The sequence below is a fragment of the Lepidochelys kempii genome, chromosome 26, assembly GCF_965140285.1.
Source record: "Lepidochelys kempii isolate rLepKem1 chromosome 26, rLepKem1.hap1, whole genome shotgun sequence".
NCBI classification, from domain to species: domain Eukaryota; kingdom Metazoa; phylum Chordata; order Testudines; family Cheloniidae; genus Lepidochelys; species Lepidochelys kempii.
Window position 1 is genome coordinate 5,983,662 of NC_136405.1, and position 11,552 is coordinate 5,995,213.

Sequence of the window (11,552 nt, forward strand, 5' to 3'; positions counted from 1 at the left end):
TTTAACAGGTATCTGAATGAAGAATGTAACCAGTGTGGTGATAACCATCAGGAAGAGGAGCTGACGGTCTCCCAAATTGGTAAAGGGGGATGGGCGGTGTTATATGTAACTGCTCCCAAGCAGGGTTTCATTTGATTGATTCATTCACTCACTCAGTTTATTTCTTGACCTAACAGAACTGACTTTTTGCTTCCTCCAATCACTAATCTGGGTACAGGCATGTAAGTCCCTGGTGGCCTTAGGCGAGGGTGAGATTATATACCCCTCAAAGTCTGAGGCTAAAGAAAGGATTAGGTTGATAAAAATTGACGTGAAAGACATGTAGGGTTATCCAGTCGTTATCTGTCTCTTTCCCCCTCCTTCCCCTCCATGCCACCCTTCAGCACAGGGTCTTCTCCTGTGCTTTGTGTAGCCATCTTGAAATAACGCTAGTGTCCGGCTTTCCACAGAGTTGGCTCTTGTCATTTTTGCGGGGGGATTTTTTTAAAGAGGCAAGCTGGCTTGTCGGAATGTTTGCACGCTGTCTGGCAGATGCATTTATGGGAAATAGATGACACTTTTATGCGCAGGCTACCCGCTGCCCCACCCTTACTGTGCAGCCCGTGGGGTGTGGGGCCATGGTGTGTGCGTGCAGCCCTGCAGTAATGGAGAGGTAGCTCTGGGGACTGCAAAAAACTACATTCGATCCGTTTTTCCTGCTTGACTTATCTCTGTTACTTGATCTTGTCAGGGTGTAAACCCAAAGGGTCAAAACTGTGGTCCAGATTTTGTGCATGAATGCACTGAGGGCCCATAAATGCTGCAGAAGGCATGAGTGCGATGTATCTGAGAAAAGGGACAGGACAGGGAGAAATCAGTAAGTTTGGTCTATGTCATTGTTCACCCTAAGTACATGCCCTTAGCAGTGTTTCTCCCACACATACTTATGTGCCCTATAAGTAAAAGTTCAAACTTGTGAAAAGTGCCCTGGAAACCAATATCCCCCGTTCGGGGGATGGTGATTTGGGCATTGCCTAAGTCCCTGATCCCTGACGTGAGAGAACCACCTCTGGAGGGGAAAGGCGTTGAGTCTCCCTCCGTAGCCCGTTCCAATCCAGATTGCTAACGAGGAGGGCAATTTAGTGCCAACTGTCACAGCTTTTTTTGTGGTCTAGACTCCTCTCCACTACGAACTGGGCAGCCACTGAACTGTAGTTGGATGGTAACCACTACTAGTCAGTGCTGACGTGGATTAGAGTTGAACTGGTGGCCTAGAAAGGAGCCGTCCCTCTGAAGATATACTGGTTTGAACAGGAATTTGACTAATGTAGAATGACTTGCTTTAATGCTCTTGAACCTGAATGGGCCATGACTTGCAATTTCCAGTTAAGTTCTACTCGGAGCAAGAAGTGTGGGGCTCTCACTTTCATACAGGAGATTTTTCAGTTCCATTGAACGTTCTTTTCAAATCAGGCTTCTCCCCCTCACCCCTGACTGTCTTGCACATTGGTATTCATAGATCTTAGCTGGTTCTGCTGAGTGTTGAAACAAGTGGCGGCTTCGGACTGCCACTGAGACCCAGCGGTGCCGTGCTGAAGAACGGGCAAAGTGCAGGGAATCTATCCCACTACGAGGCTTAATTTCCCCCGCACCTCTAAGACATTGGTTGAACAAATCATCATTACAATATCTGCAGGTGACTGGAGTTGGAACAAAACAGAGCTTCCCCTTTGCATTCAGGGTACTGCCTGACACCTCAGGCCTGCAGGTGTGCTTTTTGTGTATCTAATGCTGTATCTGCTATTGTGCAATAGTGGCTCCTCTCCCTTGATGGGATACAAGACATTCCCTGCATTGCTGCAATTCCTCTTACACCAGATGCTAAGATGTAGCCTGGGGGCATTATTTTATATTGTAGCACCAGTGGTGTGCTAGGTCCTTTAGATAGAGATGAAGTCTGTGCTGAAGAGTTTACGATCTAGCTAGGTGATGTAGAAACAAAGCTGGGTGGGGTGTGTCTGTCAGTCAAAATCAAGGCAATGAGATGGTGATGCTAGACTCTGGTTCTGTTTTGGGGGGGCTGTTGGCCTTGTACATGTGAATATCAGCCAGAATCTTTGTTAAAACACCAGTCCCAGATTTAAAGGGGCCGAAGTTAGGGATTCTGTGCCCCGTGACTTTTGAACTCTGGATGCTTCATTTCACTACCTTAAATCCCCAGAGTTAGGCACACTGAATAAACTACCTGACTTCCAATAAGAAAAGGAGTACTTGTGGCACCTTAGAGACTAACCAATTTATTTGAGCATAAGCTTTCGTGAGCTACAGCTGTGAGCTCATGCTCAAATAAATTGGTTAGTCTCTAAGGTGCCACAAGTCCTCCTTTTCTTTTTGCGAATACAGACTAACACGGCTGTTACTCTGAAACCTGACTTCCAATGGTGCTGGGATCCTGTAGCTCCTAGTGATGGAAGCTGAGTGTGCTCAGCCCCTGGCAGAATTAGGCCACCTTTATTTAGGTGCTTAACTATGGAGCTGGGTGCCTAACTTGAATTTTTGGGTCATCATTTCTAATACACTAAAATAGGGGGCTGGGTTGATAAGGCGTTTGGCCTCTTTGTGGGTTATGTGGGGAAGGAGAGATTCGTGTCTGGCGTTTCTCTGCCATCTGCAGACAGCCTTATGTTTGCTGGGCAACGATACCTGGGCTGCAGACAGGGCAACCTCGGTACCAGGATTACAAACCTATCAGAGGCCTTGAAACCTTTGTTTAAATATTAAACCGTATCAAGGTGTCCCAGGGGTGGACACAGCCAATGCCAGGGTGTAGTTGGCTCAGGCTGCCATGCTGGTGTCACAGATGGTGCTTCCCAACACGGGAAGCTGGCGGCACCGGGTCTAAACACTGCTTCTAATGAAACTCGTCTCCAAAGGCAAGAGGGTCCTTGTCATGAGGGGCTGAGCGGAAAGACGGCAGCTCTCCTCAAAAGTAGGAGGCTGCAGGACAGCCGGGGATGGACCACCCTAAGCAAGAAGTCAGTGTTTTCTCTCTGCCCCCTTCCAATCTCCAGAACTTCTGAATGCGTCACATACTTCATTTTCTTCCTTTGGTTAATAATTTACCTTCTGTCAACTATATTCTCCTAACGTGCTAGCGATAGCAGGTTTTATCCTGTTTTATTTGCCAGTCCCACCTCAGCCCATGTGGATTTTGGCTGTCTTTACCAAAACCTGGTTAAGAACAAACTAGTACTGGGCTGAAGAAAGGACGGGGTTGGTATCCCTGCACTCGGTGTGAGCAAAAACAACGAGGAGTCCGGTGGCACCCTGAAGACAAACAGATTTATTTGGGCATAAGCTTTCGTGGGTAAAAAACCCCACTTCTTCAGATGCATTCTTCCTGCAAGCAAATTGCATTCTTCTTGCATCTGAAGAAGTGGGTTTTTTACCCACAAAAGCTTATGCCCAAATAAATCTGTTCGTCTTTAAGGTGCCACCGGACTCCTCGTTTTTGTGGATACACACTAACAGGGCTACCCCTCTGTTACTGGACACCATGCAAGGCTCTGTGTGAGCCATTGCCTTGGGCTCTCTCAATTCTTTGCAGATAGTTACATCCAAATTGCAGAGAGCATTGCGTTCAGTTCCAGGGATTGGTTATATTTTTGCAGTGACTGATGAATCCACAGTTGTATTTTTGGGTAAGCTTTGGCACTCTCCAATTGCTTGGTTTTTAAGGCTGAGATTTGCTCCGATTAATAACTGTTTCCTGGTATGAAATACATTTGGGGAAAGGTGCATGGGAAGTAATCCAGCAAACAGCCCCACATCCGCTCTTCCATGAACATCAGATCTTTGGTGCAGGCACAAATCAGTTCTCTGGATGACAAGATGACCTCTTAGGGTACTTCCACTCAGCCAGCAGCAGCCCATGGCAGCATGCCTCCAAGCCTGGGTTGACAGATTTGGGGGGCTTGCACTACGGTGCTAAAACAGATATGTAAACAGCACTTTTAAATTGCAGCTCAGGCTCTGAAGCCCACCCCACTCGCTAGTCTTTGGAGCCCAGGCACCAGCCTGAACCGCAATGTCTGTGCAGCTGTTCTTAGCACAGTAGCATAAGCCTGAGCAAGAAGTACTGTGGTCAGCACTCCGTGGGTGGGATCCGACCAAACACCTGCTCCGTGTTGTGCTCTGATCTGTGTATGTTACCACAGCTCTGCCATTGGGCCGACTAGCTCTGGATGCTGAAAAGTTCTCCCTTCTTCAACAAATGTAGCATTGATGTATTTTGGCAAGATTCCATTCCTGCTTGTTGGCTGGAGGTATTTGCTTACACCTACTGTTTTGATAGCTCTCACTGTGACCTTTGCCAGATATTGTGTTCCACTCTTTGTGTAATCTTTTGATTTTTTTCACTTAATAGTTTTAATAACGCCGGGTGTGTTTCATAGAGTCCAAGGCCGGAATGCAGCCGTGTGATCATCTAGTTTGACCTCCTGTATAACACAGGTCATAGAACTTCCTCAGAATAATTCCTAGAGCAGATCCTATTAAAAAAAAATCCAATCTTGATTAAAATTTGTCAGTGATGGAGAATCGCTACAGCTGTTCATCTTCAGAGTACTCAGTCCACATCTGTTGAGCTCTGTGATTGGTATTAATATTCCCCTGCTCCATTTTCACAGAATCATAGGCTGGAAGGGACCTCAAGAGACCACCTACTCCTGCCCCCTGTACTGCCGCAGGACCAAGTAAACCCAGACTATCCCTGACAGTTGTTTGTCTAACTTGTGCTCAGAATCCTCCAATGATGGGGATTCCATAACCTTCCTTGGAAGCCTAATCTATCTGACTCTCAGAAGTAAGAGAAAATGGACATGTATGCCTTGCTGCTAAATAAGGAGGCGCTCATTATTTCCCCCTGATTTTTTTTGACGTTTTTCATAAATTATAGGGGCAGCTTTTGCCTTTGATCAGAATCCAAAAGAGTCTCTGCTGTTGAGAGACATAAGATATCTTAACTGACCAAGTATTTGGCCAAAGAAAACAGTGAGAAATAAAAGAATTTAACAAAACTGCACTGGAAAGAAACAAAATATTTTAAAACTCTGTTTTCGTCTACAGCATGAACTTACCTTCCTGTTTCCCTGCAATAACCTCTGCAAGAGAGTCTGGAAACACAAAATCAGAAGGCACAGGAATATCCGTGAGCAGACCTAGCACTGCTTTCTAACAGAAGATGCATGCAATGGTGGTGTAGCCATATTGGTGGCGTGTGTAACCACAGCGGTGGTGTGTGTAACTTCAGTGAGCTGCTCACACATTGTCGTGTGGATGCCAGCTACAGCCATGCGAGTGCTGCTGGTCTTCCAGTACCTTCCCACCATTCTCCCTGTGGGCCCCAGAAAGGACAGACAAGTTCTCCTCCAGTAGGAGGAAAGAATTCATAGAGGCGCTTAGCTTACTGCATCGCTAAGGCTCGTGGGATGTGGTCCCCACGTGTCTTAATGCCACATACGAGTGAGTGCAGCTCCACTGATGACATGGCAGCCTGTGGGTTAATTTGCGCTGTGGCTGCTGCCACGCAAGTTAGGCCAACTGGAGGAATAACTCATGTATAGCTAACTCTGCGACGGAGACGCTATACGATGCCTTCACTGGGCACAGCTGTGCTAAACCGGACCAGACCGTGTTAGGCTCAATGTGCCCCAGAAAAATGTACTATCTCAAGGCTGTTATAAGTCAGACAATACTTAATCCTGCCATGAGTGCAGGACCTCGTGAGGTCTCTTCCAGTCCTGTGATTCTATTATCTACACTAGCCACATCAGCCAGGATGGTTATTGTCCTGCTCTTTAGAGGTCTCTGACATAGTTATAGCAGATGTTGGGTCCTGTTACAGCATGTGATTCCCCCTTTGCTTGGAATTACTGACTGACTTTGGAGGCTTTACAGCTAGCCTTGTTGAACTGTTCTGCATGGAATAAATCAGCTGGCATGTGGATTACAGCAGCAAAACCATTCAAGTAGGGCAGGAAGTTCTGAAGTTCTAAATTGGCTTCTGCCACCAATCTCGCTGAGCTGGGCAAGCAGCATCGGGATTCTGCCTGTGCTGAGCCCTAGGCACTGAAAGGAGAGCAGTTAACTCTCGGGAAGGAGGCCAGGTGCGAATGGAAGTGCGCTGCCCCGCCTCTGAATGAGGGCTCTGTGTGTGAGTGCATGAAGACGTGCTGCTTTGTAAGAACGGCCATCCTGGGTCAGACCAAAGGTCCATCTAGCCCAGTATCCTGTCTTGACAGTGGCCAATGCCAGGTGCCCCAGAGGGAAAGAACAAAACAGGTCATCATCAAGTGATCCATCCCCTGTCGCCCTTTTCCAGCTTCTGGCAAACAGAGGCTAGGGACACCATCCCTGCCCATCCTGGCTAATAGCTGTTGATGGACCTGTCCTCCATTAACTTATCTAGTTCTTTTTTGAACCCTGTTATAGTCTTGGCTTTCACAACATCCTCTGGTAAGGAGTTCCACAGGTTGGCTTTGCCCAGACCCGCTAGAAACAAACCCGGGTGTTTGGCTTCAGCTGCTATTCAGCCTCTCTCCAGTCTTAGTGCAGTAGTGACTGTCCGTTACTTTTCCTTGTTGTGCATTGTGTTGGCCCACGGCTGTCGTGGAGAGAACCCTAATCTCCGCGCCTGTACAGACAAAGGTGAAAGTAAATCTGTTGTGCGCAAAGAGCAACTCGCTCCCCCAGCGTTTTAATTTGAATCATGCCCTGCTGTAAAGTGGTAGATTTCCCCTTCAGACATGACCTGCTGCTTCTAGGGCCAAATCCAGGTCCTGGTTTTGCATCCCCTGAGACAACACTTTTTCTTGCTGACGTGGTTCGAAGCAGCTTCCCACGGCCCAGCCTTGACCAAAGTCCCTGGGATTGGCCTCTTCAGTTTCTGCTGGAGGTATTTTCTTCGCCACTCAGACTGCTTTGTCATCCTTCGGTCACTGGGCACATCCCCACCTGCTAGAAGCAGATTTTGAGATAGCAAGAGGCAGGGTAGCTGTGGGGCCAGCCCCATGCCTTTGAAAAGCTTGGCTGGGGTTAAAAACTTTACTATATATTTTTAAAGCTAAACAATCCGTTTTGGCAGGTTTCAGAGTAGCAGCCATGTTAGTCTGTATTCGCAAAAAGAACAGGAGTACTTGTGGCACCTTAGAGACTAGCCAATTTATTTGAGCATGAGCTTTCAGCTCACAAAAGCTTATGCTCAGATAAATTTGTTAGTCTCTAAGGTGCCCTAAGTCCTCCTGTTCTTTTTGCGAATCCATTTCGGGAGGGATTTATTTATCGGGTGGCTTCTGGGCTTCGGAGGTTGAACTTGGTTCATGTTCTTCAGCTTTCCTCAGCAACGAGCAGGGCTTGACGCTTTCTAAGGTGAAGGTCTCACAGTCACATGAGTCCAGGAGAACACCAAATAGCATGAGACTTGCAATAAAATCAGGGGTGCTGGCACAGCCCCTCAACCCAATTAGGTCGTCTGGGTGCTTCGTTGCAGCTTTACCAGCCTCGTTATCCGGGCTTCCTCACAGTTCTGAGAGTTTCTGCCAAGGGGCATGATTTTATTGTTTCTCTTTACAGTAGCCACTGGAGGCCCCAACCAAAGATCAGTGCCCCAGCGTGCGAGGTGCTGCACAAACAAGTACAGAGATGGGCCATAGCTCCAACTGCTCCAGCTCGAGCCTTATTTTTGCAATAGCTGGAAGTAGCAAACTGTGCCCTCGCGCCAGCAGGCTGGTGTACCTTGCTGGGGTAGGGCAGGAGACTAGGCTCACTCTTAGCGGAGGGACTGTTCTAAATAACCAGGATGTAGTTATAAACACTAGTGATTAAAGAGTAGTAGCTATACTCCAGGGGCATTTGTCTATCACCTTTCCGTGTGTACTTGGGAGGGTGTGGGGGGAGCGGGATCAGAGCACGTGCATCTCCAGGGAAGCACAATCTGCAGCAATATAAACAATGCTCCCCGACCTCTTCCTTTCCTCCACCATGCTGTGCTCATGGGAGTATAGGGCAGAGCTGCCTGTGATAGCAGGGAGCTGCACTCAATCACCCAGGAAGTCCCTTCCAGTCCTGGGCCCTATAAAGCCCTCAGTGAGTGAGTATGGCCCTCTCCCTGTCCTGTATATGCCTCCTGGCCACGCTGCTTATGTCGTGTCTGAGCTCCACTTTGTAAGCGACTTAGGGCGGGGGCCTGTTGGTTTGAGGCACTGAGCTAGCCCACTGTGAGGTGCTAGCAGATAAATGACCATACAGGTGGGGAAAGAGCACAATTTCCTTTGGAAAGAGTTAGAGGAGGCCTGGCCCATGGCTTTTGTCTTCCCTGTAGCTTTTGTTCAGAGGGGCTGCCTTAGCCTGTGCAGGTAACAACATTAGGAGTCCCCTGGCCTGCTGTGCATGGCCTGGCTAATAGGGGAACACCCGTACCGTCTACTCACATCTGCCCCCTCTGACATTACCTGCTCCACATCCTCTGTCTCTAGATACCTCCCTGGCCCCCATCCCTGTGGTTTCCAAGTATTTATAATGATCTCAGTTCCCAGGGCTGCTGGCCTAATAACAGACTTCTTTTTATAAACCGTCTTAATTGCTGCTTTAAGGGGACAAGGCCTGCTGTGTCCTTTCCCGGGACTGGGTTAAGCCCCTATCCCTGGAGCCTGGGAAAAACGCTGTCTTTTCAGCTTCAAGCTAGACAGCAACTGGGCCTTCTGCCTCCAAGGCCAGGAGTCTGCTCTGTAAGCTAATAAGTTGGGATAAGTGACCGACTCTTAGGTTAGGAATCAGAAATCTAGTACTGTAGTGCAGTGGTTCTCAACCAGGGGTCCGTGTGCCCCTGCGGGAACGCAGAGCTCTTCCAGGTGGGTACGTCAGCTCATCTGGATATTTGCCTAGTTTTACAACAGGCTACCCAAAAAGCCCTAGCGAAGTCCGTACCAACTCAAATTTTGTGCAGACAATGACTTGTTTATACTGCTCTGTATGCTGTACGCTGAAATGTAAATACGATATTTATATTCCAGTTGATTTTTTACCATCATAAGGTAAAAATGAGATAGTAAGCAAGTGTGCTGTTTTTAAGTGAGGTGAAACTTAGGGGTACACAAGATAAATCAGCCTCCTGAAAGGGGTACAGTAGACTGGAAAGGTTGAGAGCCACTGCTGTACTGTAACTGCTTTGTTATTTACGCTTGATACTCTGTGGGATGCTCGTACAAAGGGTACCGCAGCAGATAACAAAGGGTGAGGAGCGATGGGAAAGAGAATCGTGAAGTAGAAAACAGCCACCTCTGGTTTCTGCCTGCAGCAGCTTGTTTCCTCCTTCCAGCAGCGGAAGGGATGCTGTCGCTGGGGAAGGCTGTGGTTCTCTCTGGTACTGCCAGAAGAGGCGTAGAAGGAGAATGGGTAGCTTATAAACTATTCATGGGTCCCAGATCCCATTTCTTACTGTTCAGGCCCTTTGATCCCATTAGCAACTCCCATGTGTAATCCTACACCTGCTCCAGGGCCGCACTTCTGGCTGGGTCCAAAGTAGGGGGGGGGGCCTTGCTGAGCGGTAGCAGAGCTTGGGGGCCAGCCTTTCCATTTGGAACAGAAATTGGTGATGTGGAGTCAGGAATTTTCTTAGTATGATTTGCTAATTTACAAAACATGCCCCGGTGCTCTATGCAAACTGTCCCTTAGCAACTCCCTGGTGCGGGAGCCTCAGACTAGCCCTGCTGCCCTGTCCCAAGAAGCAGCTACCCAGGCTTCTGTCCCTGTCCAGAATTCAGACCAAACTCCACACTCCGTACCTATTTTTCTTCTCCTACCTTGCACTGTTCCCCTAGGAAGCATCACGGCTCATAGGGACCACATGGCCTGGAGAAGCATAGCTACTCTGCAACATACGGGAATATTGGAAAGGTCTAACAGTCCAGACAAAGCAGAGTGCTTTAACCCACACAATTCCCCTAATGACCTTTGGATGCGATTGTCGCATGGCATCTTTGTGCTGTGGCATACCCTACAACACAAGATGAGAGCACAAGATCTGGAGACAACCTGGAATTATTTACATTGAATTGTGGGATTTCCTCAGGCTTATCCCAGTTCTACCCGCAATCCCCAAAAGGACAGACACATTCTATCCCCTATACCCTGCAGAAGACACCCTGCAACAGTGCGGTTTGCTGGGGCACTACGAACCATGGCCTGCATCCCCTAAAATCTTTGCATTTCCCACAGTTGGGTGCAGTGTCAGTGTGGGTGCAGGGTATTACTGGAAGCACATGGAACTCAACTGCTCTTTTGCAACATGGCCAGTTGTGTTCTCTCGAAATTGACTCAATAGTAGTAACTCTGTGGTGAAGATGAACCCTTCAATGGTTGTTCTGGAAAGTTCCACTTGTTCTTTAATAGCCCTCGTTCCTGTTGAGCATGTCCCTCTGTGGGGCTACAGGGAGCCAGGCTGCTGAAGATACTTTCTATTTAATGAGGCTTCAAACGGACGCCTTGACAACTTTCAGAGTAACAGCCGTGTTAGTCTGTATTCGCAAAAAGAAAAGGAGGACTTGTAGCACCTTAGAGACTAACCAATTTATTAGAGCATAAGCTTTCGTGAGCTACAGCTCACTTCCTCAGATGCATATCGTGGAAACTGCAGCAGGCTTTATATATACACAGAGAATATGAAACAATACCTCCTCCCACCCCACTGTCCTGCTGGTAATAGCTTATCTAAAGTGATCATCAGGTGGGCCATTTCCAGCACAAATCCAGGTTTTCTCACCCTCAACCCCCCCCCCCACAAATTCACTCTCCTGCTGGAGTTAGCCCATCCACAGTGACAACTCTTTACACAATGTGCATGACAATCAAGTTGGGCTATTTCCTGCACAAATCCAGGTTTTCTCACATCCCCCCTACCCCCATACACACACAAACTCACTCTCCTGCTGGTAATAGCTCATCCAAACTGACCACTCTTCAAGTTTAAATCCAAGTTAAACCAGAACATCTGGGGGAGGGGGTAGGAAAAAACAAGAGGAAACAGGCTACCTTGCATAATGACTTAGCCACTCCCAGTCTCTATTTAAGCCTAAATTAATAGTATCCAATTTGCAAATGAATTCCAATTCAGCAGTTTCTCGCTGGAGTCTGGATTTGAAGTTTTTTTGTTTTAAGATAGCGACCTTCATGTCTGTGATTGCATGACCAGAGAGATTGAAGTGTTCTCCGACTGGTTTATGAATGTTATAATTCTTGACATCTGATTTGTGTCCATTTATTCTTTTACGTAGAGACTGTCCAGTTTGACCAATGTATATGGCAGAGGGGCATTGCTGGCACATGATGGCATATATCACATTGGTGGATGTGCAGGTGAACGAGCCTCTGATAGTGTGGCTGATGTTATTAGGCCCTGTGATGGTGTCCCCTGAATAGATATGTGGGCACAATTGGCAACGGGCTTTGTTGCAAGGATAAGTTCCTGGGTTAGTGCAACTTGACAACTTGTGATCATTAAAAATCGCATGGCACAC